This window comes from Cupressus sempervirens, chromosome 8 (assembly GCF_028749045.1).
Source record: "Cupressus sempervirens isolate cs-2001-9-10 chromosome 8, ASM2874904v1, whole genome shotgun sequence".
NCBI classification, from domain to species: Eukaryota; Viridiplantae; Streptophyta; class Pinopsida; order Cupressales; family Cupressaceae; genus Cupressus; species Cupressus sempervirens.
The window spans coordinates 205,064,553-205,092,196 of record NC_143125.1 but is presented as its reverse complement, the minus strand read 5'-3'; positions in this window follow the sequence as shown (position 1 = coordinate 205,092,196).

Here is a 27,644-nt window from a genome sequence, read left to right as displayed (position 1 = left end):
TACCGAGCTCACTCGGCATCCATTGGTGTTGAGTTGCCCTTCATGTGTCGAGTTCACTCAGCTCCTCCTTGTGCCTAGCTCACTCGGCACACTCTTGCCACTCAGTTTATTAAAGTGCCAAGCAAAATTGGCACTCAGCAATAGTGAGTGCTAAGCAATTTTTTAGAGGTTTGTGATTTGATTTAATTTTTTATTTCTCTGACACTACCTATCTAACCTATCTACCAAGTGATTTGAACAATCCACATAAATTTTATTTTCCACCAATGGGTGCGTAGGTCATCTCTCATTCCATGTTTGGCATTAAAATGGCCATAGCATATTAATTAAAAATATCCAACCAAACAAATTCTCATAAAACCCCTATTATGGTGAAAAACTAGTTCTCATAAAAACTCTATTTTTGACATACCTCTACCATATGAGCCAATGAGTGGAAGAGCTACAATCCCAGATGAGGAAGAGGAAATGAAGCCAATCTTCTATAGACAATGAGAAGAGCTTCAATGCTTCTGAAGACAATGAACTTGTCACACAGAGCATGAGTTTTTCGTGAACTTCTCACACTGAGCGAGAGTTTTTCATCGAGGAAGGGGTAAAATGTGGGAAAAAAATTATGAGTGGGAGTTTTTCCATGCCTAGATTTGACCGATTATAAATTTTGGATTAATTGAATTGGGAATGGAAATAGCCCATTCCAATTACAAGTATTTTTTGGAATGGACAAAAGCTCATTTTGGGGCTAAAATAGGAATGCAGAATCCTATTCCATGCACCAAACAAAGAATACCTATTATATTCTAATTTCCTATTCTAGGTTATATTCCAGCAACCAAAGGGGTCGTAATAGTTTTCTATTACTTTGATGTACACATATCAGCATACATCCCATGTGGCCATTTTAAATCATTGCGTGAGTTTACTTATATGTCTTGTTGGTTATGTTTAAAAGTTGAAATATTGCAAATGATCCTTGTGACAAAATTGGATTATTCTTGTCTTTTTGTTTGTCTAAAAGTTGAAATGTTGCAAGGTATCCTTGTGAGAAACTTTGATTATTATGTTTCTTTATAGATAGCGTTACTGGCATTACTATGAAGGGTATTGTCAATCCCGAGAATTGAACTCCTACAATTCTTCAAAATTGTATAATATTTTATTTGTTGTTTAGACATTTAAATTTTGATGTTAATATAACCTATTTAAAAGAAAATACTATATAACTTATTTAAACTGTTAAAATCAATTTCTAATAAATAATTTCTTTTAGTAATTTAATTTATATAAAATTAAAATTTAAAATCATATAAATATAAAGTAAAAATACATCTTAAATTTAATTTGAAACATGTTAAACTATATTTATTGAAAATTTGACTTTTATTACTCATGATTCAAATTAGGTCACAATACAAGAGTTGCAAACCACTAATTTTATTTGTGTCATTATTTTAATTTTTTATTCAAAATCAAAATTATGGTCAATTGAAAATATTTTTCTCCTTGTAACAAAGTTATTGGAATAATCCATGCTAATATTTAACTTAGCAATGTGCTTACTAACTACCTTTCACCTAATGGGACTACTACAATTTGAATAGTGGGATAACCCAACATGATTACCAAATTCATAAATGCTTGCTAATTCATTTAAAAATGAAATGATAATTTGCAAGTAATCAGAGCTCTATAGAAATGAAGCTTTGAAATTTCTTTCAACAATGGTATTTTAAAGTGACAGAGAGCAATTAGAAATGTAAAGATATTAAGGCATGAAAGCCAAATATATCTATAAACAAATAAAAAATTTGTGGTTGGATTCGATGAAGAGCTCTAATAATGATCAAAATAAGAGATTGGCCTCTTGAGTCTCACATTTCTTTGACCCCTTGATTTTGAGGTTCAACATTATTCTTTGAGGAGATCTCATCCATCCCTAGGCGCAACAGTGTTCTTTGAGGATATCCCATCCATCCCTAGCTTCTGTTTTCCTCTTTTCTTTGTCAAACATTGCACTCCATACAAGAAATGGTTTGTAAATCTTTAGTGAGTCCTCTTGATTTTTCCAAATCTCATATTTAGCTCTAAAGCTAACCCTTGGTTTTACCACAGTAATCACTAGAATCACATGGCTCGTCCATTTTTACTTCACACACGAGCACATCACCCAAACCATCTCCTATTTGGTTCCCAATTTTCATACCCTTGCTAACATTGTTGATGTTTTATCAATGTTAGACAATTAACCATTGTTTGTAAACTCAAAATCTTCAAAAACAAATGCAAAAGAATAGAATCGAGGATTTTTAATTTGAAAAATGTCCTCCATCCTATTCTTGTTAACCTCCTCCAGGAATTTTTATTGTTACATGACTATCCTTGCTTATGTGATATACCTAGAGAAATCAAACCCGCTTAATACCTCATGAGTTACACATGTCCCTTTACCATGATTTATACATGTCCCTTCTTCACCACCATCACAAAAGCTATTTGATAGATTGATCTAGATTCTTGTATTTAACGAGTACAAATGTACTTGGATCCATCTCCACATTATCCTTAGCATATGTAATATTAGTTACAAGCTATTCCAAGAAATGATGAGACTAGGGATAAAATCTCCCTTAGTTAAATCATTAATCCAAATGTGATGTTATCCTCATCGATATCATAATTTTTCCTTTCAAGACTACTTTGGACATGATGGAAATAAAAGAATATTGTATTTTTATTAATTTAAAATTAATATGTGAAAAGTTACTAAACTAGGTAGAGAGCATTGTGTTGTTAGAGTACAAGGTGAAGTAATCAAAATAGAAGATTCCTCACACTCCAAAGGCAACACTAGTTATATGAATTGAGAAATCCTCCCAATGGGGATGCAGACGTAGACATCGAGTGTCAAACCAGCACCGAAAAAGGAAATATTAGTGTTTTCCCTTCTCCAAAAGGCTGTGAATAGTCTTTGAATATTGGCCTTCATGTCAACCACTGTGGTTGTCCTCAGAGAAATTTAAATTTTTTGGTTAAAGACTTATGCAATACAAAGTTATAATATATACCTAATTCATGAATCTTCTATTTCAATCCTTCTAATATAGGGGCACACAAAACTAGGGATAATATTCTTCATTTTGTTGCATCTACTACTTTCCTCATCCAATTTTGTTTATAAATACACCCCTTCCTTCACATCCCAAGCATACTGGTCAATTTCAGAATGTCTTAAATAAAACACACTAAGCTTAATTCCTAGACCAAAAGTGTTAAATAGTCAAAGTTGACTTTTTTTCTAAGCTTAATTCTTCACTTAGTGTCTAATGTTTAAGGGTGGTCATCAGTTCCATATTTCATTACTAGTGTAGTAATATATTGAGGGACTATGGGAACATGTAGAGTGACAACTTGTTGTTCATGTTGAATGAGATGAGGAAGTCATCTAAGGAAAATGAATGTGTGACAATAGGAGATGCCCTCAGAGTGCTATTTGGATTTGGCCCCGAAGCCACTTTGGACACCATGGTTCTTAAGAGTGTTCCGCTGCAACCTTAAATGATCCTTCTATCATTCTCTAAATAATAGTGGCATGGTTGTTTATTTAGTCATTTTCTATGTTCTAGCAGTCTTCACTACAATACTATGGCGTAAGATGCTGACTACTTGTCTTTATTAGTTCCTTGTAGAGGGAGGATGACTAGTAGTACATATTAAGGCTTTATAGGCTAAAAGTTTTAAATAGTCAAACTTGACTTCTTTTTTCAACACTTAATTTTTTCATTAGTGTGTTTGGATGCCAATGTTAATTTTCATGGAGCAAAAATTGTAATACAAGAGTTATGGGTAGTACAATACTTGGACCCCTCTTTTCAACTTTTTACTTGGGATTTTCAATTCTAGGTATGTTTCTCACACATTTAAAGTAATTTTCTTTGCAATTTCTATCTGTCATTATTCGTTTTAGCTATTTGTAGAATATTTCCCCAACAATTCTAATCCTTAGAAAATTTACAAGAAAAGAAATTATGCAACTTCTTCCCAGCCCAAATTAGATACTTAAAAATATTCCTCAAACATACAAAAAATGCTATAATTAATCTATGTTACTTGAAATACACTTGATTATTTTTTTTGGATTTATTCTCAAAGAAGAGAAAATGCACTTTAAATTAATCATTTTATAGATTTTGAGTTTCCACTTTACCTAGTCTAATGTATAATTTATCTATATAAGTTTTTGGTTCTTTTTATATTGTATTTTTATTTAATAGTAATTGAATTATTGGACATATTTTGATAGAAGAGTCCTCTTGGTCTTTATGGGATAACAAATTAAGCCCAAGAATGGTCACCTCTATGTGTTTGGAGGGATAAAAATGTGTAGGTAGAAACCACATTGAATTACAAAACTACGAAGGCTATAGAATTTTCTTGTCATCTTAAATTTTGAAGACAATAGAAAGGAAAATGATCTTTTTTAGAAACTACTACTACTTTAAATTTCATTTTATGTGATATGAAATTAGTATCTTTTGAAAGATAAGGATGTTATGCCTTTGGAAACTTTCTAAACATTATTTTCTATAATACATCAAGGTGTGTTCCCCATACTTGGTTGCATTCCAAGAAAGAAAATTATTAGTTGTGGCAATCTCTCCAAGATAAACCACACAATTTGGAACACTAGTTATAGGAAAAATGTCTAATTAATTTTCAAGAATTCATGAGCCCATACATTTTCTAAAACACCTCATTCTTACTAATGCTTTTTCTTTTGTATCAAATTTATAGAGTAATGGGAACTCATACATGAGATACACAAAAGAAGCAAAAAAAAAAACTATAATAATTAGTTTAAGACATGTTATCTATGTTTTTTTGTTGAAATTACTAATATCTCAAATAAGTTCCAAGCTATCCAGTCACTACTAATATAAGGTAGCACTCTTTTGATTGATTCAAAACTATGGCTTTTGCTAAAGTAGTAGGTAAACCATATATGTGCACTGAAACAATAAGATGATGTGTGTGTGTGTGTGTGTGTGTGTGTGTGCATGCGCATGTGTGCATGTGTGCGGGTGTGTGCACGCATGTGTACATGTGTGCAAGCACACGCGCGCGCGTGCACGTGTGTGTGTGTGTGTGTGTGTGTGTGTGTGTGTGTGTGTGTGTGTGTGTGTGTGTGAGAGAGAGAGAGAGAGAGAGAGATTGATTATGGATTTTTTTAAAAAAAATTATTTGTTTCATATGGGAAATCATAGTTAGAGCGATAGAGACATATGGGGAGAAATATCAGGATAGTGGGGGAAAAGTGAGTGAGGTGCATAATAGAAAGAAAGGAGATTGATAGAGGTGAAAATATTGATAGAGATTAAAAATAGTTAAAGATAAAATAAGGAAAGAGTGTGTGTATGAATAGAGAGATATGAAAGAAGATTAAAAATAGTAAAGTTCCGTGAGGGAGAGAAAAAGGAAGTGGGGAGAGTGGAAGTGGGAGATGGACCTATAGAACAATAAATATATATGAGGTGGTAGATGGATCAATTGGTTGTATAAAAATGTACAATGTATACCCCTCTCTTTACTGTTCACCCCCTCTTAGGAACATGTAATATAATAATTCACATAATTAAATTTGTAAGTTAAAAGAAATAAATATCAATATATTGATATCCGTTATACTATTTTTATAGATAACTTTTTTATGTGTCACAATTTAGCTTACTCTTAAGGACTTTATAAAATACAAAGGCATAAATAATTGTTCAATAGATTTAAGCGTGTAAAATAGAGACCGAGACACAAATAGATACACATAGTAAGAAAAATGGTTGAGGATAGATATTAGTCAGTTAGTGAGACTGAGACACAAATAGATAAACATGATCATAAATTTTATTAGTTATATATTGTTTTTACATAATTGATATTGTATTTAGAGAATCAAATTATTAGACTATAATAGAATTTCACACTCATTTTGTTATAACATATTTCTTCAACTACACGTACATATCATATTATCCGAAGGGAAACTCGTCTTAGCCAGTAAGATTAACATTGAGGTTAGATATCAGTGGCTCAGACCTGCAAAAACAAGAAAGAGCGGGATAAAAACAATGCTATGGCGGTCTTAAACCATCTTGTACGACGGCGAGTCCCTGTACGCAAGAAAAAACTGCACAACCACGTCTGCTAAGAAAATGATCTGTGCCGTCAACTAGTCCAGAGGCCACAGATGTTTCGACAAGCCCCGGAAAAATCCGAACTCGAAGGGAGTAAAGAATGAGGAGTAAATTGCTCAAACGAGAATAAAACGTGTCCAACATTGGTAAAACCTGCAACTGCATACAAAAAACACTCAAATTTTCCCAAATTTTAGGCGTGTTCGCATGCAATGGAAACGTCGCAAGATCTTTCCCAGAAATTACACAAAACTCGTGAATTTTTCTAAATTTTACAGCTCGCGTGCGATGACAGTTTCGAAGAATCTTCAAGAGAAATTACATGACATCTGGATTTAAGACGAACAAAAGAATGAGGAGAAAAATACTACGCACAGAAATAATATGGGGAAAAGAAAACAAACTAACAAACAAAGAGCTTTGGCTTCCATTATTCAATTTACACTTCGAACAAACGCAGCAGCTAGGAAAATTGGTTTATAGTTCTAAACAATGTATTTTAGTTCTGATTCAAGAAAAGATTGATACAATTGAAACTGCACAGAGAATTCATTGTGGTAAGAAAAATCAACGGATGTAGAAATACCTGTGTATTTTTGTGATGGTCTCTCTGCAAATTTGTGATTTGCTCCTTATTTCAGTCCTTGCAGTGTTAATTTCTTGGCTCTGCTGGTGATGTTTCTAATGTTCTCTCTGAAACCCCAAGTCTACGCAAATGGGCATCACATAAAACCTAAACGAATCAAAATCATCCCGTGAATCTGATGACAATGGATCAAATCCATTCTGAGAATCTAATATAGTTGCGAAGGGTGGCTTTTCCTGAAATGGTCATAGACACCACCAACACCTCTATGGCAAGTATTGTGCATCGACATGAAAACTCCTCCGTGGTCCCCCAAACTGTTAATATACTAAGAATGCGAAAGAAAATACAGAACAGCAAAACACATAAATGCAGTAGTTTATCGTGGTTCACCACAAATCGTGGCTACGTCCACACTGAGAGCATAGGAATTATATTAATGAGAAAACCAATTAAGTTTACAATACATGCCATCAGCATTTATAGATCACAAATGATCAGCTGAAGAGACAAAATATAATGGAGGGAAAAACACATGTGCCTGTTGGCCTTGACAATTCAACAATCTCCCACCTCAAGACAATAGATACACTAGCTGATCATCCATTCCCCTGCTCTACATGCTGACTTACTTCTTTTTAACAAGGCCAAGAGAAGTCCTAGTACATTCAAACTTCTCCTTAGCAAAAACCTTCGTCAACATGTCTGCCGGATTGATCTTGGTATCAATTTTGGCAACCTTTAGCTTTCCTTCTACTACCACACAGTGAACATAGTGAGCATGCTTGTCAATATGTTTGGAGCGTCACTGAGAGGAATGATTTTGAACCATAAAGATTGCACTCTGACTATCTGAAAATAAAACATTATCAACTTGTTCATTGAATAAGCGTTGCAACCAAATCATCTCTCTAGCCCCTTCGAAAAGAGCCAAGTATTCGGCTTCAGCAGAAGAAAGTGCAACACAATGTTGCAGTCTTGAGGCCCAACTAATGTCAGCCCTGGTAAATGTGAAAGCATAACCAGTAGTAGACCTGGACTTTTCTTGATCTCCGATAAGAACTGAGTCACTGAATCCTTGCAGCTGAGCATGATTTCTACCAAAACACAATGCATAATCAGAAGTACCCTTGAGATACCGCAATATCCATTTCACTGCTTCCCAATGAGGTTTTCTAGGATTGCTCATGTATCTACTAACTACTCCCACTGCATGAGAAATGTCAGGATGTGTAGAAACCATAGCGTCCATTAAGCTACCAACCACTGATTGATAAGGAACATTATTCATAAAATCCTTCTCATCTTGTGTTTTGAGGCACAATTTAGAACATAGGCAAAAATGAGGAGCAAGAGGAATAGGAACATGTTTAGCTTTAGCCATGCCAAACTGCTCTACAACTTTTTCAATCTATGATTTTTGTGACAAAGTCAACACCTTTTTTTGTCTATCTCTATTGATAGTCATCCCAAGAATCTTTTTGGCCACCCCTAAATCTTTCATGGTAAACTGAGAAGCTAACTCTTTCTTTAACTTGTAGATTATTTGAGAAGAAGTACCAGCAACTAGCATGTCATCAACATAAAGTAACAGAATAAAAAACTAACCACTAGGAAGTCTGTTATAGTAGATGCAAGGATCTGATTCACATCGAGTGAAGTTATGTTCTGCCATGAACCGATCAAACTTAATATACCATTGTCTTGGAGCTTGTTTGAGCCCATACAAACTCTGCTTCAGCCAACAATGGAGATGTTCTTTCCCCTTTTGAACAAAGCCTTCTGGCTGTTCCATGTACAATTCTTCATTGATGTCACCATTTAGAAAAGTCATCTTAACATCAAGTTGTTTGAGCTCAAGATCACAAATGGCTACCAATCCCAAAACTATTTGGATTGTAGTCATTCGAACAATAGGTGAGAAAATCTCCTCAAAATCTAAGCCCTTTTTTCAAGCATATCCTTTGACAACTAATCGAGCACGATACCTCTTTCTTCTACCATCTTCTTCTTTCAACTTATATACCCAACTGCTTTTCATAGCTTTTTGGTTGGGTGGAAGTGGAACTAAGTCCCATTTTTTATTTTTTTTAAGAGATTTTATCTCCCCTTCCATTGCAATCATCCACTAATTTTTATCAGTACTTTTATAGGCATCTCTGAAATTAGCTAGCTCTACTTGATCAGAGATTAAAATCTCAGGCTCTGCCTCCTAGGAATAAAGGAGCTCATAATCTGAATACTTCGTAGGCATCCTCCTCTGCCTTGTAGATCACCTTAAGTCTGGATTGTGTTGCTCATTCTAAGAATTAGTTCTTATTATTTCATAGTCACTACCAGTTGAAGATGTGGGAATTCTCTATTGAATGTGATGACTAGATGTATTCATCAAATCACCCAAATTTTTCTGTGTATTGTTGGCTGCTCCAATATTATGAAGTCCAAAATTACTTATATTAGAGTCTTCTATCCTTTTAGTGGTCCTTATATAGTGTTCTGCACAATTCCTATCATATATTGGAGGAGTTGTAGCTAATGTTTCACCTAACGGGCAGTAGCTATTATTACCATGATGGCTATGTTTGTGCACACAGATTATGTGAGCAGAAGATGGAACAGAGTCTTCATTGGTTTCTACTTGCACCCAAATATGTTTGTCATACCTTTCATGCTTTGTTAAACTGGGATCCATATTTTTGTCCGTCTCATGCAATGGGAGGATGCCATGTAAACGAGAGGTTTCTTGTCTTACTATGATAGGGGCATCATCTTGCTATGTGGATTGTGCATTGTACCAATTTCTAAAACAATCTCATACACCCTGCATATCATAACAGTGACCTTGTAACTGACCCTTTACTTGATTGCTATGAAGCTCTGTCACTGTTTGGCGAAGAGGGCTTTGACATTGACTGCCACTATTTGCTTGCGGTATCCTGTGTCCTGCTTCAAGGTCATGGAGTCTAGTATGAGTCTTAGACTTCTATGCAGCCCAAAACCCATGTTCTCTACCGTCACCATCGCAACTGGTATACTATTGACTGCATTATGGAGGACATGGATATGTGTTGTCAGTCCCCTGCAAATCATGGTGCTCAAAATTGGAGTCCCCGACCCTTTGAGCAGAGCACACACCTTGCTCATCACTATGATTCAAAGCATCATTCCTCCTGTGTGGGAGAGTGGATTGCGACCTAGCATGAGTTGTCCTATATGTGCTATAACCATTGAGCTCTTCTTATCTTCTTATAGCAGCAACATCACTAAAGAACGGTCCCAACTGCCCAACATGGTCGAAGACTTCCCTTCTTTCATGCTTTATTTGTTGTGATGATGGCAGAGTATGAGAAGAAGGTTCTAAATCACTGCTAACACCAAGAAATGGAGCTAAAACAGAGGTAGGAGTGGAAATTATAGGTTGAGATTGTGACTATGAGTTTAATGAAGAAGTATTCTCATTAAGTAAAGGCATAGGAATAAAATCTTCAACAACTCTTTCCTATGGTGCTGATTGAAGAGTCGGAAACTTTGTCTCATTAAATACCACATCTCAACTCTATACAATCTTCTTTACACTAGGATCCCATAATCAAAAACCATACTGATCTTCACCATAGCCCATGAAGATACATTCCTATGATTTTGAATCCAGCTTGCTCCTTTTTTCTTTAGGAACATGAACAAATGCTTGACACCTATACACTGAAAGATGTGAGTAGGAAATCCTTCTACTTAGCCATCCCTCTTTCAAAATTCCAAAGTCCAAATGAGATGAAGGACTTTGATTAATCAAGTACTCTACTGTATTACAGGCCTTTGCCCAAAATTCTTTTCCTAAACCGGCATTATATTGTATACATTGAACTTTCTCAAGTATAGTTTGATTTAGTCTTTCCACTGCCCCATTTTCTTGATGGGTGAATGGCACAACTTTCACCCATCGAATACCATGATCTGCACAAAAGTTATCAAACTCCAAGGAACAAAATTCACCTCCATTATCTGATTTTAAACATTTAATTTTGTCCCCGCTCTGATTTTCAACAAGAGCTTTAAAAATTTTGAATTTGGAGAAAACTTTAGACTTTCTAGACATCATATAAACCCAAACCTTTCTAGTACAATCATCAAGAAAGGAAACAAAGAAATGTGTGCCTTCATGAGAGGTTACCTCTATTGGATTGAAGACATCTGAATACACCAACTCCAATGGTGTTTTCTTCTTATCATGACCATGCTTCAAAAAAATTGACACCCTTTTGTATTCCATGAAGACAATGTCCATTGAATTCTAAATCTGCTAATTGGAGACCCAAAATTTTCTCTCTATTAAGCATAATCTCTAACCCCTTCTTGCTCATGTGGCATAATCTTTGATACCAAAGTGCGGCATCGTTGTCCGCAATAGTCATCACAGCTCCCACCTCATCATTACTTTCTACAACATATAGATTGCCAACTTTATCCACTTTGGCAATAACCATGGAAACCTTGGTGATTTTCAATGTGTCCGTGAGGAGTGTAAGAAATCCTTGAGCATATAACTAACTAATGAAAATAAAATTTCTTTTTAATTTGGAAACATGCCTAACATCTTGAAGGATTAATTGAGTACCTCCTTTAATTGATAACAAAATATCACCCTTTGCTACTGTTGGTGTTTTAAAAAAGAAATTAAAAACTATTGGACAAAAAAATGCTCAATACCAAGATGACATTACTCACACAATCTAAAGACCAGCGAAATCTTATTAACAATTGTATGTGCAAAGCATTTGGGCCCAACTTCAACAAAACCAAGGGTGATTTTCTACTCTTCTGGCTCTGCAAAACCAGGGTGGGTATACCCAGGGATGATTCAAGACTAGGAAAACTGTATGAGGATTATTTTAGTTTCATTTTGATTCTCATCTCAAATCCTCAAATACATACAAAATTCTTGATAATTTGATAAACACATCCCATATAACAGATATGGCCAAAAACTCTTCTATAGATTTGCAGGTGTTCTCATCAATAGTGGCTAATTGAAGCTAAAACATTCCATGCAAACAAGTACTAGCCAACTTTGAAGATCTACAAGAAATAAAAGTAAAATTGATTAATTTTGCATTTTTGACAACCATTTGTGACACATATCTCTTTCAGCTGGATCAAATTTGATCAGTGCCTAATCTATTGGGGTTCAGAGTCTACTACAAATTTCTAGATCTAATTTGTTGCCTTACAACAAATTTCATCAGCAATTTTTATCAGAATCCATAATTTAAAATCTTGTCCACTACTAAAACAACCTTATCAAATTCATCAAAGCTTTTACTTAATCCATTGAACTAATAGTAGTGATTAATAGATATACAACCTAACTAAATTGCATTCAATTGCACAAGCCTTTACTCATACAACATCAAGATAACTAAGTAATCAAAAGGAGACAAAGTTTAGAAAGAACTGATATGGGGACAACTCATAATTTTTATTCATTTTTCTTAAAAATCATATACAATTTACAGTAAACTTGGAATGACCTTCAAAAAGTACACAGATCATTCTATATTCATGTATTCTCAAGATCTAACAGAGAAAATACACCATGAATTTTTTGCTCAAAATAATGGACCAAATATAGACTAAGTATATCACTTAGAAAAATAGAATTCGGACCATTCTCTAGCCCTGGAACCTCACTTAAATAGTGTGAGATGCAACAAGCTTTAGGCTAAGAGAAAGTGATAGGTGTCCTTTACAAGAAACATTTACATACACCTATCAAAAAATGAAAAATATGTGGGTAACAAAAGATATAAAAACATTCTTTTTGGTGGGTCAACTTTTGTTACATCTTCTTTCGTTGCTGAGTTGGCTATCATTCTGATCTCTCCTTGTATGAAACTACTAAATTAGCCAATGATGAAACTTGTTCTGATGATGGCATGTCAACCTCCACCTATTGGCTTTCACCATCTTTATCCTGTATGGTGGGAGTAATTTCTACCTTTTCCACTTCTTTGGTTGTATCAAAATCTTATGGTCCCAGGTCTGTAACTGACAGTGATAGATTATTCTTGTCTTCTTCTTCCAGTTTGGCTTGAGTAGTGATAGGGTCAATGATTTGGATCAGCTCACCCTGTACTTCATCATTGTCAGTTTCATCTTCATCAAACTATACACTAGGAGCCATTTTTGCCATCTAATTGTCAAATAATGTGTCATCTGGCTAAGTAAAATGCAAAATATCCTTCTGTCCTTTTAGTATATAATCAGCCTCGTTATTAATATCAACAAAATCATGTTTTAAAGAATCAAAAAATATTTGGGCTTTCACCATTTCTTCTATTGTGGTGGCCCGCCATGCATGCCCTCTTTCATTTATGACTTGATTCATTCTTAAACAAAATAAACCATCAAGTTCCTTTGCCCATTCCTCTTTACTTTTCAAATTATTTTTCTTATGTAAGGCACGAGGAAATAAACTAAATTTTTGGCTCTTGTATTTGTTTAAGTAGCCTATTATTTGCTTCTATAAATGTATCCTTTTGTTGTCAAAATCAGCAAGATTAGAAACAATGTCAAAGGTTTTTTCAATCTGATCATGAGAATTATTTATAATAGATAAACACAAAAGGTCATTACTTTCTCCCTTCTTACCCATTTGTTTACAATAGGCTTTAGAGCCTCATCATTTTCTTTTAACTCCTCCTAGATATTAACCACCCTAGTCAACTGATCATGAATTAGTGGCCATTCAACTTTGTCCCCTAGATATGTGAGAGCTTTTCTTAGTTTATCTTCATATTTAGATTCCAGCTCCACATGTAAGGCCCACAGTTTACTCTTTTCTTCTTCAAAATCCTCAATAGTGTCATACTGTGGCCTTTGGGTGTGTATATGACAATTCTATGAGAGGGATAAATTTGAAAGGTTCAACTGGGGGGTGAGGGTATGTTATTCTAGGCTTGATGGATTTTCCCAATAGCTTGTTCTCAAGCTCAAGTCTCCTTTTTACCTCTTTATTATAAGCATCCTCCACTGTCTCATACTTGCTTTCCAATTCAAACATGACTTGTTCCTCCTTCTTAGTAGTGGCCAAAAGAAACTTGGAAGAATCCACATTCTAGTATGTTTCCTGTACATGGGAGGTGTTAGCAACCCTTCTCACAAGTATATTCCCCATTAATCTAGACTCGTCTTATTGCGATGATGCGGCTCTAGATCCTCTCTTTAATGACCAACTACACAATGCAACTTGATCTTCAATAAATGTAGTGCCTTGGATGTCCTTTTTATTTGGGTCTTGCAACTCTAATCTATTTGAAACAGAATTGAAAATTAATGCATCTGCAATATCGCAATTAGGCAACAATAGTATGTTAGAAGTCTTTACCCTTTTCCTTCTCTCTTCAGGGGTAATGTTCTGGAACTCTTGTATCATTTGTTCCTCTTTTTTTTTCAGATGGAGGCTCCATCCATTTCTGAATTATCTATTTTCAATTTTTTCACTTTTCCTCAAACATATTCATGTTTGCCCTCTAGGCAAACTGGTGAAAAGCCCTAGATTTCACAAAACTGTCATCAGCCAAAAATTGATGACTTGCCTATTCTAACACAAGGTCTAATTCCCTTCCTCTATAATCAGCTATTATTAGGTCCAGACTCAGTAGAGGAGGCTCTGGAGGGTTACCTTCATCCAATTCTTCTCGAGTAATAAAAATACCTCCCTGTGATCCCATCTCCTCAACTTGCTCACTTGTGAGCCATTCTTCTCCAATCCTGAAAAGAGATTGAGTGGGTGAATGTTCCTTGACTTGAGGCCTCTCTTCTCTTATTACCTTCTGCCTCTTTGGGCTAGACTCATCAGGTCCCTCCTCTAGGGTTGTACTAGTGGATCCCATTATTTGTTTGCTCTTATCTATAGGAGATCATTTATTTTGAATTACAGTGTAACCAGGCTTCCTCTGTACAATTATTTGACCAGCTCCTATATTAAGAGTGAAAACCAACCTCCTCATGATGTCTCTAGCCTTATCAAGATGAGAATCAAATAAAAAAAAATTCTTCTCATTCATGGCTTCCATTATTGCAGGGAAGTTGCTCATGTGTTTATTTATTCTGTTAGCCTCTATATTAGCATTATCTAAAGCACTATAATTTTGATCAAAACAATGAATGAATTCTAGGACCCGGGAGTAAACTCTCCATTTTTCTTTTTTAGTTTCTTGTTCTTGTAATGAGATTTAATTTCTTATAATGTCCTCTAGATAATATGAATCATGTTTGACCAGTCCCGGCTTAAACCTATGCCTCAAAGTCTAATTGAAAAACCCCTCAGAATCACAAAAATGAGAATGCGAGACATCCATCATATACTGATTCAAAATTTTATACATAAATAGCCTACCCCCTTTGGTAATTATGAAAGGATAGGCCACTATGCAGGTAGGCAAAATTGACCCTAGTTGTCTCTTCACCAAAAAAATTTCTTCTATTCCTCCTTGTGTCCATAAGACTTCTACTACACCTACCTTTAGAGGTACTTGGTAATGCAAGACATGAGGACTCCCCTTAAAACCATAGATTTTGAAAATAGTAGAAACAGGGTAAGGAATAATATCTCCCCAATTATGTTAACTTTCAAATTATGAGGGCTATCCATAGGCCTGATGAGACTCATCAATACCTTAGGGATTTAGGGATTGTCACTCAATATGAGACATCTCAATTTAGAAGCAAAATATTTATCAAATCTAACAAAACTGGCATTATTTGCATCCCAGGTCAATTGGACTGGCAGTGTTTCCCCATTTTCCTCTCTGTTCAATTCCATCTCATTACTTAAATATGTCACCCCCTTGAACAAGAACATATGCATCAATAGAGAGTAGTGGCCAAAATTTTTCTCCACTTTGCCTCTCCCAATTTCAACCAAACCAATGTGAATTTCTTCAGCTAAAAAGGAAGCAAAATCAAAGATAACATCTACACCAAAAGAAGCAATTTGAACCATCATATACATAAGGCCAATGGGCATGAAATCTTGTTCATCCTCACCAAAAACACAGCACAGGGTCTTGTATATCTCTACAGCCCGAGAAGTGAAAAGACTCTTCTTAAAAGGTTCTCTAGAGGCTGCAGTAATTACTAGCAGAGTTCCTATAGTACCAATGTGTACCCTAAGTGCACCTCCCCTAATTACATCTCTCTTTGCTTTGTATTCTTTTTCTAATCCTAGCAAATTGATTGGCACATGGTAATCTAATAATGGTTCTAAGTGAAAAACTTCTCTAATTTCTTCAGGGCTAATTGAGACCAGAGGCACACCATCATTTCTTCTCACAACCCTAATGGCTTGATCATAATTTTTGGCAATGTCTTCTAGAAAATCATAATCCATGAAAACACTTGGAACTACTAGCTTTCCCAAATCAAAATTTTAGATATTAGTGTGAGGGGCAAATAACTTCCTTCTGAAAATCACTTATTAAACAAAACAAGGCAAGTTTGAGTAGTTATTGCATCCCTAACCCATTTACCCTTATCAAATAAGCCATCACCAATTTTAAGCCTAGGGTTTAATGAAATTAACCTTTTAACCTGTACAAGCTCTGTAGTGGATCTTGGGAGTAATTCTAACAGATCATCATGGACATTCCTATCCATATAGTGAACTTGCCCAGAAAATGCTTTCTTAGGAGGCATCTTAATTATAATAATGAGAAATAGAATGTCAGAGAGGTTATGTGTAAGTACTTACTTAATTCGCCAAAATTATCCTTCTTTGAACTTCTGTAGTTGCTGTTCAACAGATGTGAGATTGCTTCATGTCTTTAGCAAGCTTAACACAATGTGATCGACAAGTTCTTATGCTCAGAAAAAATGAAATCTTTGTTGGCGTAGGACTTGAAAGAATGAAAATCATTTGTATTATGCTATGTTTTTTCACACGCAAAGATTTCATTCGTCATAAATGCATAGAATAGAAAAATAGAGTAGCATCACACTTGCTTTTAAGTTTGCATCATGGATCCTTGAAAAATCCTATGATCTAGGAATGAAAACTAGGCTGACTCAATGTTCCTTTTAGCACACTGGCAGTCAAACCAATAAACTACCTCCATCTGCATCTTTCCTTCAAAGCTAGCATTTCAAACTAGGCCCATAGATGACCAAGGACATGTGTCATTGACTCACTAACTCGTTATACTTATCTTTCGAGCACCTTTTTATAGCGAGCTAGCGATAACCATTGATCTTGCTTTGATCATATGGAAGATATTTGAAACAAGTTTTAAGAAAACAATGGTTGGTCCCTCACTCATTAAATCGCTATACTTATTCATCACACATCTCTTCATAGCGAGTTAATGAGCACTATCGATCAATACTTGATCTTGTGGACATCAATTTACTACAACAGTGGTGGGCCATCGATTGCTAACTCACTATACCTAACTTTCAAGCATTTTTTCATTGCAAATTAAGAATGCCCTTTGATCTTGGTTTGATCTAAAGATCAAAATTCTTTGTGTGCTTTAAACATGGGGAGTGGGTCCATATACTACTGTCACTAAGATGGCTGAACATGCTGACACACACATGTACTCTTTTTTTATCTTTTAATGACATCACATGTTTTTGGCCTTGCTGCATTTGTGACTTTCAAGTAGGTTGCTACATCACTACCGGAAAAACACTAAATATCTAGCTAGCAACCTCTGGGTAAACAAACGCCGCAAAATAAAGCACAACTTGCACAGAAGTAAAAGAAAAGTTTGCATAAGATTTTCTTCGGGATCATCAAAAATCATTTCTAGTTATAAAAGATTGTCATATTTTGCAATGATCAGGCCCTCGCTATGTCGCTACCGAAAAAGTGGTGTTATTTCGTCTAGCGATATAGCGACCTTTGACGGATTCTTAATTTTGGTGATAAAAAAAAAGAAAAATTGATTAAAAACCCTACCAATTAATGTTGGTGTCAAAGAAGGTGGCCGTGTACATTTATAATATTGCATGGGAACTTCTAAGGTCATATCAACCTTTTAAAACAACACTTCCTTTTTGCAAAATCTAGGCATTCGCTACGTCACCACCTGTTGCATGGATTTTTTTGATAGTGACTTAGCGAATTGCCAAAAAAAATTGGACACCGATGACACCATTCACAGTTTTCTTCATGTGCATTTATTCTTAAAACTGACAAGCTTGGGACACAACACGTGCCAAAATTTACCTCATGCTAACATAATTCTCAACATCAGATTTCACTTTTCAGTATCACAGACATGTGCCATCAACTCGCTAACTCGCTAAAAGTAACAATCAAGCATTTTTCCATATTGAGTTAACAATGACCATAGATTCAAAAAAGATCCAGTGGTGGGGTAAAACTTCTTTCACAAGGATTGAACAATGACCTCAACATGGGCGGGAAAAGAATATTCACATATCCTCCTCCTTTTTTAAAAAAAAATTGCACTAGGGAAAATTTAAATGGAATGGGACATAGGGTTTAAACAAAAAATTTCAAAGGCTAACAAAAAATATGACTTAGCTAGAAATCTCATTCACCATTAATGGATCCCAATTTGAATTTTTTTTTTTACCTAGACAACAAAATTTCTATCACACAAAAATTCAAACCAATAGTGGCTCTGTTTGGGGACATTGAATTCTCTGGATTCAATTGAGGGCTCAAAATTTATGGGAGAAGTAGACCACATACAAACTCCCAATAGATCAACCACTTACTAAGAGAGAAACACACACATGAAAACTATGCACAGGAAACTACACACAAACAAAAGGATTTACAAATATGTACAAGAAAACCCTAAACTACTATTCATGAAAATAATAAGTATTTTTTCAAGAAAAATACCTCTTCAAGAATTGTCCATGAACCGACAATTCAAGAATATTGTCTGATAGATCTTTGAGTACATAAGAATCCTCACCCCAAGTAGTTTCAATCAAATAAGGGCCTAACCAGATAGGATCAAATTTTCCATGTTTCCCTTTATGTTCAATTTTGGCATTCCACAGTAAGACTAGATCTCCATCTTCAAACTTTTTTCTTACCATTCTTCTATCATAGAGTGTCTTAACTTGCAGTTGCAACTTTTGGTTCTTTATAGATGCTTCTTTCCTGATCTCAATTAGCCCTACTAGTTCATCCAACCTTTCTTACATATCATCAATGATATCTTCATCATACATTTGTATGTAGTTATAAAAACCTACCAAGTTGTTCTAGGGTATTCTTGCTTGAATTCCATACACCTTATCAAATGGAGCTACACCAATGGCTTTCTTCACAGTTACCCTATCAGCCCATATTGCTAACTATAGCTTGGAATCCCATGCTTTCTTGTTATCATCCAAGGTTCTTTTAATGACGTTGAACAGGCTTTTATTGGTGGACATAGCTTGTCCATTTCCTTGTGGATTATAAGGAGAGGATGATGATCTTTTCATTCCATATTTATCACAAAATTTAATGAATTCCTCATACCTAAAGCACATTGCATTGTTTGTTACAATTTTTTGAGGACAACCAAATCTAGAAATAATATTATTTAGTAGGAAATTATTGACAACTTTACTTGTTGCATTTCTTGTGGGAATAGCCTCTACCCACTTTTTAAAGTAGTCAATAGCCACTAGAATCTAAGAATAGCTAGTGCTAGACTTGGGGAAATCTCTCCTATGAAATTCATACCCCATTGCTGAAAGGGTGCTTGAACCTTTACTAGCTTCATTGGAGTATTACCTGAGAACTTTAACAAACCTCTGACAAGGGTCACATTTCCTAATCATAATTTGGGCATCCCTGAAAAAAAAGGGCCACCAAAATTCAGCCCTCATCACTTTACGTGCAGTGGTCTTGGCCATTTAGTGTCCTCCACACACTCCAGCATGCATTTCATTCAAGACTTCTTTTTCCTTTTCTTGATCAATACACTTTAGCAACACTCCCTCAAAATTTCTCCACCATAAACCGCCTGGGAAAATTATGTGTTTGATGGCTTGTAATTTAGTACTCCTCTTTTCATTTTCAAGCTAGTGAGGAGGAGCTTCCATGTGTTGTAGGTAGTATATAACATTGGTGTACCAATCACAATGATCCATGTCACATAAGTCAGGTTTGAGGTCATTGACTACCACATTTATCTGATTAGCATCTAAATTAGATTCTGTCATGAGTTTAGCCAAACCTTGACCACTTACCAACTTAGTTATCTGTATTTCAATATTGAATTCTTGGATCCTGTTGATCCATCTACACCTTCTTCCCAATACTTCCTATTGAGAAAATATATCTTTCATTGCAGCACTAAGTACAAAGGAAATGACAATAGCACCTACTAGGTAGCATCTAAAGGCCTTTACAGCCTTCACTAAAGCATATGCCTATTTTTCATTTATCTCATATTTCAATTCAGTGAGCTGCAGTGACTTACTGAAAAAGGAAATGGGATGTTCATATCCTTCTTCATTTTTCTACAACAAGACTGCAGCTACTGTGTGAAAGGATGCAAAAGAAAAAATATGCATAGGCTTTGAATAATCTAGAGTTCTCAGTATTGGAGCATTTTTTATTGTAGTTTTAATATCCTGGAATGCTTGTGAAGGCTCACCATTCCAATCTATAGTAGCTCCCTTCTTGAGCATCTTTGAGATAGGTCTACTAATTTCAACAAAATTGGTAACAAACCTTCTAAGAAAATTAACTTGGCCAAAGAAGGATTGAATTCCTTTTACATTCTTTGGCTTGTGGACTTTATCAAGAGCTGCTACTATCTTAGGGTCTATTTTCACCCCATCCTTGGACACTATATGTCCTAGTAATTTGCCTTCTGTCACCCCAAATGTGCATTTCTTTGGGTTCAAAGATACTCCATATTCCAGAGCTTTGATAAAGATTTTCTCCAAATGCCTGCAATGATCCTTCACCTTCTTAGAATATTTTGTAAGATCATCCTGGTATACAACCATAAATTTGTAAATATAATCATGAAATGTCGCATCCATGGCTCTTGGGAAAGTAGCTTGTGCATTAATCAGGCCAAATGGCATCCTTACATATACATATGTTCCCCATGGGGTTGTGAAAGTTGTCTTGAATTGTTCACTTTCCTTTACCAAAACTTGATTATATCTAGAGAAAACATCTACCATTGACATTAGCTCAGAACCAATCACTTGCTACAACATGGCTTCCATATTGGGTAATCCATAATTATCCTTCAAAGATAAAATGTTCAAATTCCTAAAATCCACACATAACCTTATATCTCCATTCTTCTTTCTGACAGGTACCAAATTTGAAACCCAAGTGGAATGCCTAATTGGTTTGATTATCCCCCTGTCCCTTAGTTTCATCAACTCTTCTTGCATTTTGGGAGCTAGGGTGGGATTTGCTAGTCTTTGTTTCTACCTGAAAGGTTTTACATTGTCTTTTAATGGTATGACATGCTGGAAAAAATCTTTCCTACAAGCCTTAAGGTCATCATATGACCATGCAAAAAAATGTCTATACTTCCTAAGCAAGTCAATCAATTTTTATTTTATTTTAGCATTTGGATTTTGGTCAATATAAACCTTTTTAGGAGCTTCATTAGTACCAAGATTTATTTCTTCTAATTCTTGAGGCTTAGGGTCCTTAACTCCTGGTTTTACTCTATCCTTGTTATCAAAGATGCTCTCAAGAACTACTAACCCCTTTGACACCTTATTGGTTTTCAATTGCATGATCTCTTTGCCAAAAATGGTTTTCTTACCATCTATAGTTTCAATTAAATCACTACAGTCCATTTCTTGACCCTGGTATCTATCTTCATTTAACAAAAAAATTATAATGTCCTTGTCATCTTCGAAGAATTGCCAATTTTCAATGTTATCAAGTATGGAAGGTCTATTTTGTACCTCAATTTGATAGATTCCTACAAATGATATCTCCTTAGGCTTGATTGCTACATTTGCTAACAAATCAGCCATCTTATTTTGAGTCCTATCTCTCCATGAGATACCAAAAGATTATATCTGATCCCAAATTGCATTTCTATACTACTTTAATCTCTGATTCTTGGATGCATAAGTTTCTTTTATCTAGAAGATAACTAATTCAAAATCCCCTATGACATGTAATTTCTTAATCCCATGATGTGTGGCAACTTTCAATCCTAGCAACAATGCCTAATATTTTGCAATATTATTTATGCAAGAAAACTTGAAAGTGAATGAATATTTGAAAGTATTTTTCTCAAGGGAAAAAAGAACTACCCCTACCCCTGAACCTTCTTTTGAACTGTCCCCATCAAAAAACATTGTCCATAACACTGGTGAGTTAGTGCAACATTCAACTTTATGTTCAACAATAGCAAGTAAATTTTCAACTTCTTGAATTATCAATTTAGCTCTGAAAGCATTGACACCAGTGTCTAAGAAACAAGTGGAGTCTCTGTCAATTTCTTCCCCTAAAATGTGACTGACCATAGGCTCTCTATTTACCTTGACTGCTCTGTCCCCTATGTGGAAAGTAGCATAAGTCAAATCACATTGCAGGCTTCCCCCCATGGGAACACTCCATTTTTTGAAGAGTAACATTCCATAGTGCAGAGGTATATCCACTACAAGGATAGTCATGGTTAACTCTACTTCAAGATATGCAGCTAATTTGAATGGTAAAGAATTTATGGTGCTTATCATTGGGACTTCTCTAGCACCCATTCCTTTGCATCTACCTTGCTTGGTGTCCACTTTTAACCCTAAGGCTTCCATTACTTTAAAAGGCATTATGGTGTTAGAAGCCCTTGAGTCTATCATACAATTTTTTAGGGTCTTCCCATTTATGATTAGACTGAGGAAAAAAGGATCAATATCTTCTATAAATGCCATTGAGGAATCATCTAAAAACATCTAGGGAATCTGGGATATGATACCACTTTCCTCTACTACTAATGGGGTTTGTTGGGCAACATTTTTTCCTACAACAATATTATTGTTTTCGATCCCTCCCAACCATGATAAATCCTTCCTCTTATGTTCTTCAATTCTAAGAAGTTCAAACAAAGGTAATTTTATAGTTATTTGGGACAACATAGATATCATATCAACAGGTTCAACAATAGTGGGTTTTACAAGAGTACCTAGAGTTGAAGTCTTTTGAACAATAGGTACCACTATTTTCTTGATAGTATTAGGTTTTGATTTCTTTGGTTGCACAACTGCTTTTTCTATTGTATTTATTTGAAACTGAACCTTCTTTTTTGGTTCCCACTTCTTTCCCTTGTTATCATTGATCTTAGGCACATCCACATTGACTTTCCTATTTTGATCATTCATCTTATGGGTGATATCTTTGATGAATACATTGGATGGCTTTCCTGCATTATTATTTACTATTCTATTTCTCAGATTGTAGTTATTGTGGACCTGAGAAATCATTTCTGCTATGATTCTATCAATTTCTTCTTTGGAGGGCATTCTTAAGGATGTATGACTTACATCAGAAGATGTAACACATACCTTATCTATATCATAACCTTCATTATCTGAAAGCACTTGCTGATGATGTAAATTATAAGCAACTCTCTAACTGGTAATATCATTTTTAGGTTCCTTAGAATTAGAGTCTACAAATTCATCACACATGCTCACCACATTGCAACTTATATCATCACGGATTTTCTCCACTTCCTTCTTCAGGTTGCACGACTTGACCTTGCGCAAATGACTGAGCCACAACACAATATATCAGCAGAATGAGGTGATTGACATATAATGCACCATGGTGCATCATCATTCATATTTATAGTATTCCTTTTTAGGGGATTTGGGGTGCCCTTATCCTTCACATTTTTTGTCTGCTTGGGGACTAGCTTACCATCTTTCCATTGGGTGGTGTAAGGGTAATTTTGCATTCTAGGTTACCTATTGAAATTGCTATTATTCACAGGAGTTCTCTCGGTAACATTTGGCTTATTGAAGTTAATGGGATTCATCTTCTTCAGTAATTCCAAAACCTGGCCTATAGTAGGTTCTTCTGGCTTCTTTCCTATAGGATTTTTATCACCCTCTCTTTTGTTATTGTTCTTGGGATTAAAAAGCTTTGGATCATCCCCCTACCTAGTTTACCAGATGCCTTCCTATTATTCTCTATATTTACTATAATTTTAGAGGCATCCCTTAAAGTCTTTGGATCCTTATCCCTCAATTGATAAGCCATTTTTCTATCAAAAGCATTGAAATATGTTGTGAGACAGACATCCTCATTTAACCTCATAACTTGAAATAGTCTGTACATACCTTTCTAGAATCTTACATTGAAGTCGAATGTGGACTCATTGGGATTCTTCTTGATGTTGTTGAATTCATTTAACATGAATCCTGCCTTAGTGGTGTCTCCATATTTCTCCTTGAATAATTTGTCGAAGTCACTCCATGAGGTGATACTATCATCAAGAAACCTACTAAACCAATCCCTTGCATCCTCAATTAGTGAATGCACAAACAATTTCATTACCATATCTTCATTTTCAACTTCATAATCATTCAACATATCAATGAAAATTCTCAAATGTTCTTCACTAATAAAAATATTATTCCTAGAGAACTTAACCACTTTGTCTCTTAAATCCAATGATATGGGATGTGGAGCACCAAGAATACCAAAAAATGATATTTGTCTATACTTTTCTAGGTATACAAGTTTCTTCTGGAAACCAAGAACATTTGAGGTACTAGTTGTGTTAGCTTTGTTTAGAGGAGTAGCTTGGGATTGTTGAGGGGGGGCAAATGGGACTTGGGTGCTAATAGTGGATGATGAGGCAGGAGTAGATTGGGGTATTCCTTGAGTTGAGATTATTGGACCACTAGCTAGTGCAGGAGTTGCAGGTGAGATAGACAAATTGGGCCATGAAGCCAATGCAAAATTAGATTTTATGAATTGAATTTTTCTCCTAGTTTCTATGGCTTGAGCTTCATTCTCAACCTTTTTAAGTTCTTTTGCAAGATCTTCCTTCTCTTTTCTAGGCTTCTTCAGATTTAGATCTAATTTTGACATGGAGGGTTATATGGATTTACTTGGTAGAGCTTGAGGTTCATTTATTTGGATTCCTATAGCTTTGCCTTTCCCTTTATCTAGAGCTTTTATAGTGGGCTCTACAGGGTCCACTTGAACAGCTTTAAAGGCTTGGACTTGAGCAATAATTGGTTCTTGCTTATGATTTAGGCATTTTTCTTGTTCTTGAACTTTAGCTCTCAGATTGTCTATATCTCTAAATACATCAGTATGGAGAGATGTGGTATTTTCTTCTAACTTTTTATTTTGATCCTTCAAAGCAACCATCCTTCTCAGCAGAGCATCCCTTTCTATTATGGCATCCAAGGTGGCTTGCTCCTCCTTTTCAAGATGAATATGTTTATCTTATTCCTCAGCAATTCATTTCTTCAGAACTCCTATCTTGGAATGCATTTCTTTAGGATCTACAGAAGTAGCATTTGAATTAGCAGGATCGTCCAGATCTATAAGATTGGGCTCCATGTATGGGGCTACTCTAGGATTAAAAGGATCATCAAATGAACTCCTAAATCCTAGCCTATAGTTCATATCTGCTATGGGATCTAGCCTTGATGAAGCAATTCCTACTATGGACACATCTTTGTCCTGAAATACTCTCTCATCTAGTGATGGGTACTAAAAATTATGCCTCCTAAGGGTCTTGTAGTTTCAGATTTAGAGCTAAGTGAAGAAGACTCTCTCCCCAATACTAGTTGATACTGGGAATTGATGGATGTATTACCTTTGGGTTTTCATGTGGGATTTGGATCTTTCCTTTTCTTATTTTGGTTCTTCCTACCACCTAGGGGTAAATCAGTATACATTGGTACATCAGGATTGGGTCTCATATAAGCTCTTGTGTTCTTTCTCTTGTTAGCCATATTCACCTTTTGTTATAATAAGAACTAGCTTCAAAACCTTGACTGAGTCACCAGCCTATTCTTAGGAAAATACACAATGACAATTATTCCTGACTCGAAGGAAACAACACAAAAATAGAAACAAAAATATCTGACACAGATAGACCAATCAATGATTTCATAACACTGCAACTCTTGCTTGTTAGATAAGACACTTGGATAGGCTAGATATGTCAGTGTGTAGCTATGGTACTTGGGCTATTCTCTCTTTAAATTATCAAGGTTTGTCACTAAAATATTCCCTTATAACCATGAGAAAAACTTAGATAACTTGACACACAAGTACACATCAGGGCCAAAGAAACTGCAGTACTTTTCACAAGTGTGTTGGACAACTCCCCAGTAGAGTCACCATTTTTTTGGTGTTTTAAAAAAAAAACTAAAAGCTATTGAATAACAAAATGCTCAATACCAAGATGACATTACTCACACAATCTAAAGACTAGCCAATTCTTATTAACAATTGTATGTGCAAAGCATTTAGGCCCAACTTCAACAAAACTAAGGGTGGTTTTCTACTCTTCTGGCTCTGCAAAACCAGGGTGGGTATACCCAGGGATGATTCAAGACTGGGAAAACTGTATGAGGATTATTTTAGTTTCATTTTGATTCTCATCTCAAATCCTCAAATACATACAAAATTCTTGATAATTTGATAAACACATCCCATATAATAGATATGGCCAAAAAATCTTCTATAGATTTGCAGGTGTTCTCAGCAATAGCGGCTAACTAAAGCTAAACCATTCCATGCAAACAAGTAATGGCCAACTTTGAAGATCTACACGAAATAAAAGTAAAATTGATTTAATTTTGGATTTTTGACAACCATTTGTGACACATTTCTCTTTTAGTTGGATCAAATTTGATCAGTGCCTAAACCATTGGGGTTCAGAGTCTACTACAAATTTCTAGATCTAATTTTTTGCCTTACAACAAATTTCATCAGCAATTCTTATTAGAATCCATCATTCAAAATCCTTTCCACTACTACAACAACTTTATCAAATTCATCAAAGCTTTTACTTAATCCATTAAAGTAATAGTAGTGATGAAAAGATATACAACCTAACTGAATTGCATTAAATTGCACAAGCCTTTACACATACAACATCAAGATAACTAAGTAATCAAAAGGAGACAAAGTTTAGAAAGAACTGATATGGGGACAACTCATAATTTTTATTCATTTTCCTTGAAAATCGTATACAATTCATCGTAAACTCATAATGACCTTTAGAAAGAAACACAAATCATTATATATTCATGTATTCTCAAAATATGATAGAGAAAATACACCATGAATTTTTTTCTCAAAACAATGGACCAAAAATAGACTAAGTATATTACTTAGAAAAATAGAATTAGGACCATTCTCTAGCCCTAGAACCTCACTTAAATAGTGTGAGATGCAACAAGCTTCAGGCTAAGAGAAAGTGACAGGTGTCCTTTACAAGAAAAATTTACATACACCTATCACAGAATGACAAAAATGTGGTTAAGAGAAGATATCAAAACATTCTTTTTGGCGGGTCAGCTTTTCTCACATCTTCTTTTGCTGCTAAGTTGGCTATCATTCTGATCTCTCCTTGTATGCAACTGCTAAATTAGCCAACGATGAAATTTTTTTTGATGATTGCATGTCAACTTCCCCCTGTGGGCTTTCACCATCTTTATCCTGTATGGTGGGAGTAACTTCTACCTTTTCTCCTTCTTTGGTTGTATCAACATCTTGTGGTCTCAGATCTGCAATCGAAAGTGACAGATTATTCTTGTCTTCTTCTTCTAGTTGGGCCTGAGTAGTGATGGGGCCAATGATTTGGATCTCCTCACCTTGTACTTCATCACTGCCAGTTTCATCTTCATCAAACTGTTCACCAGGAACCATTTCT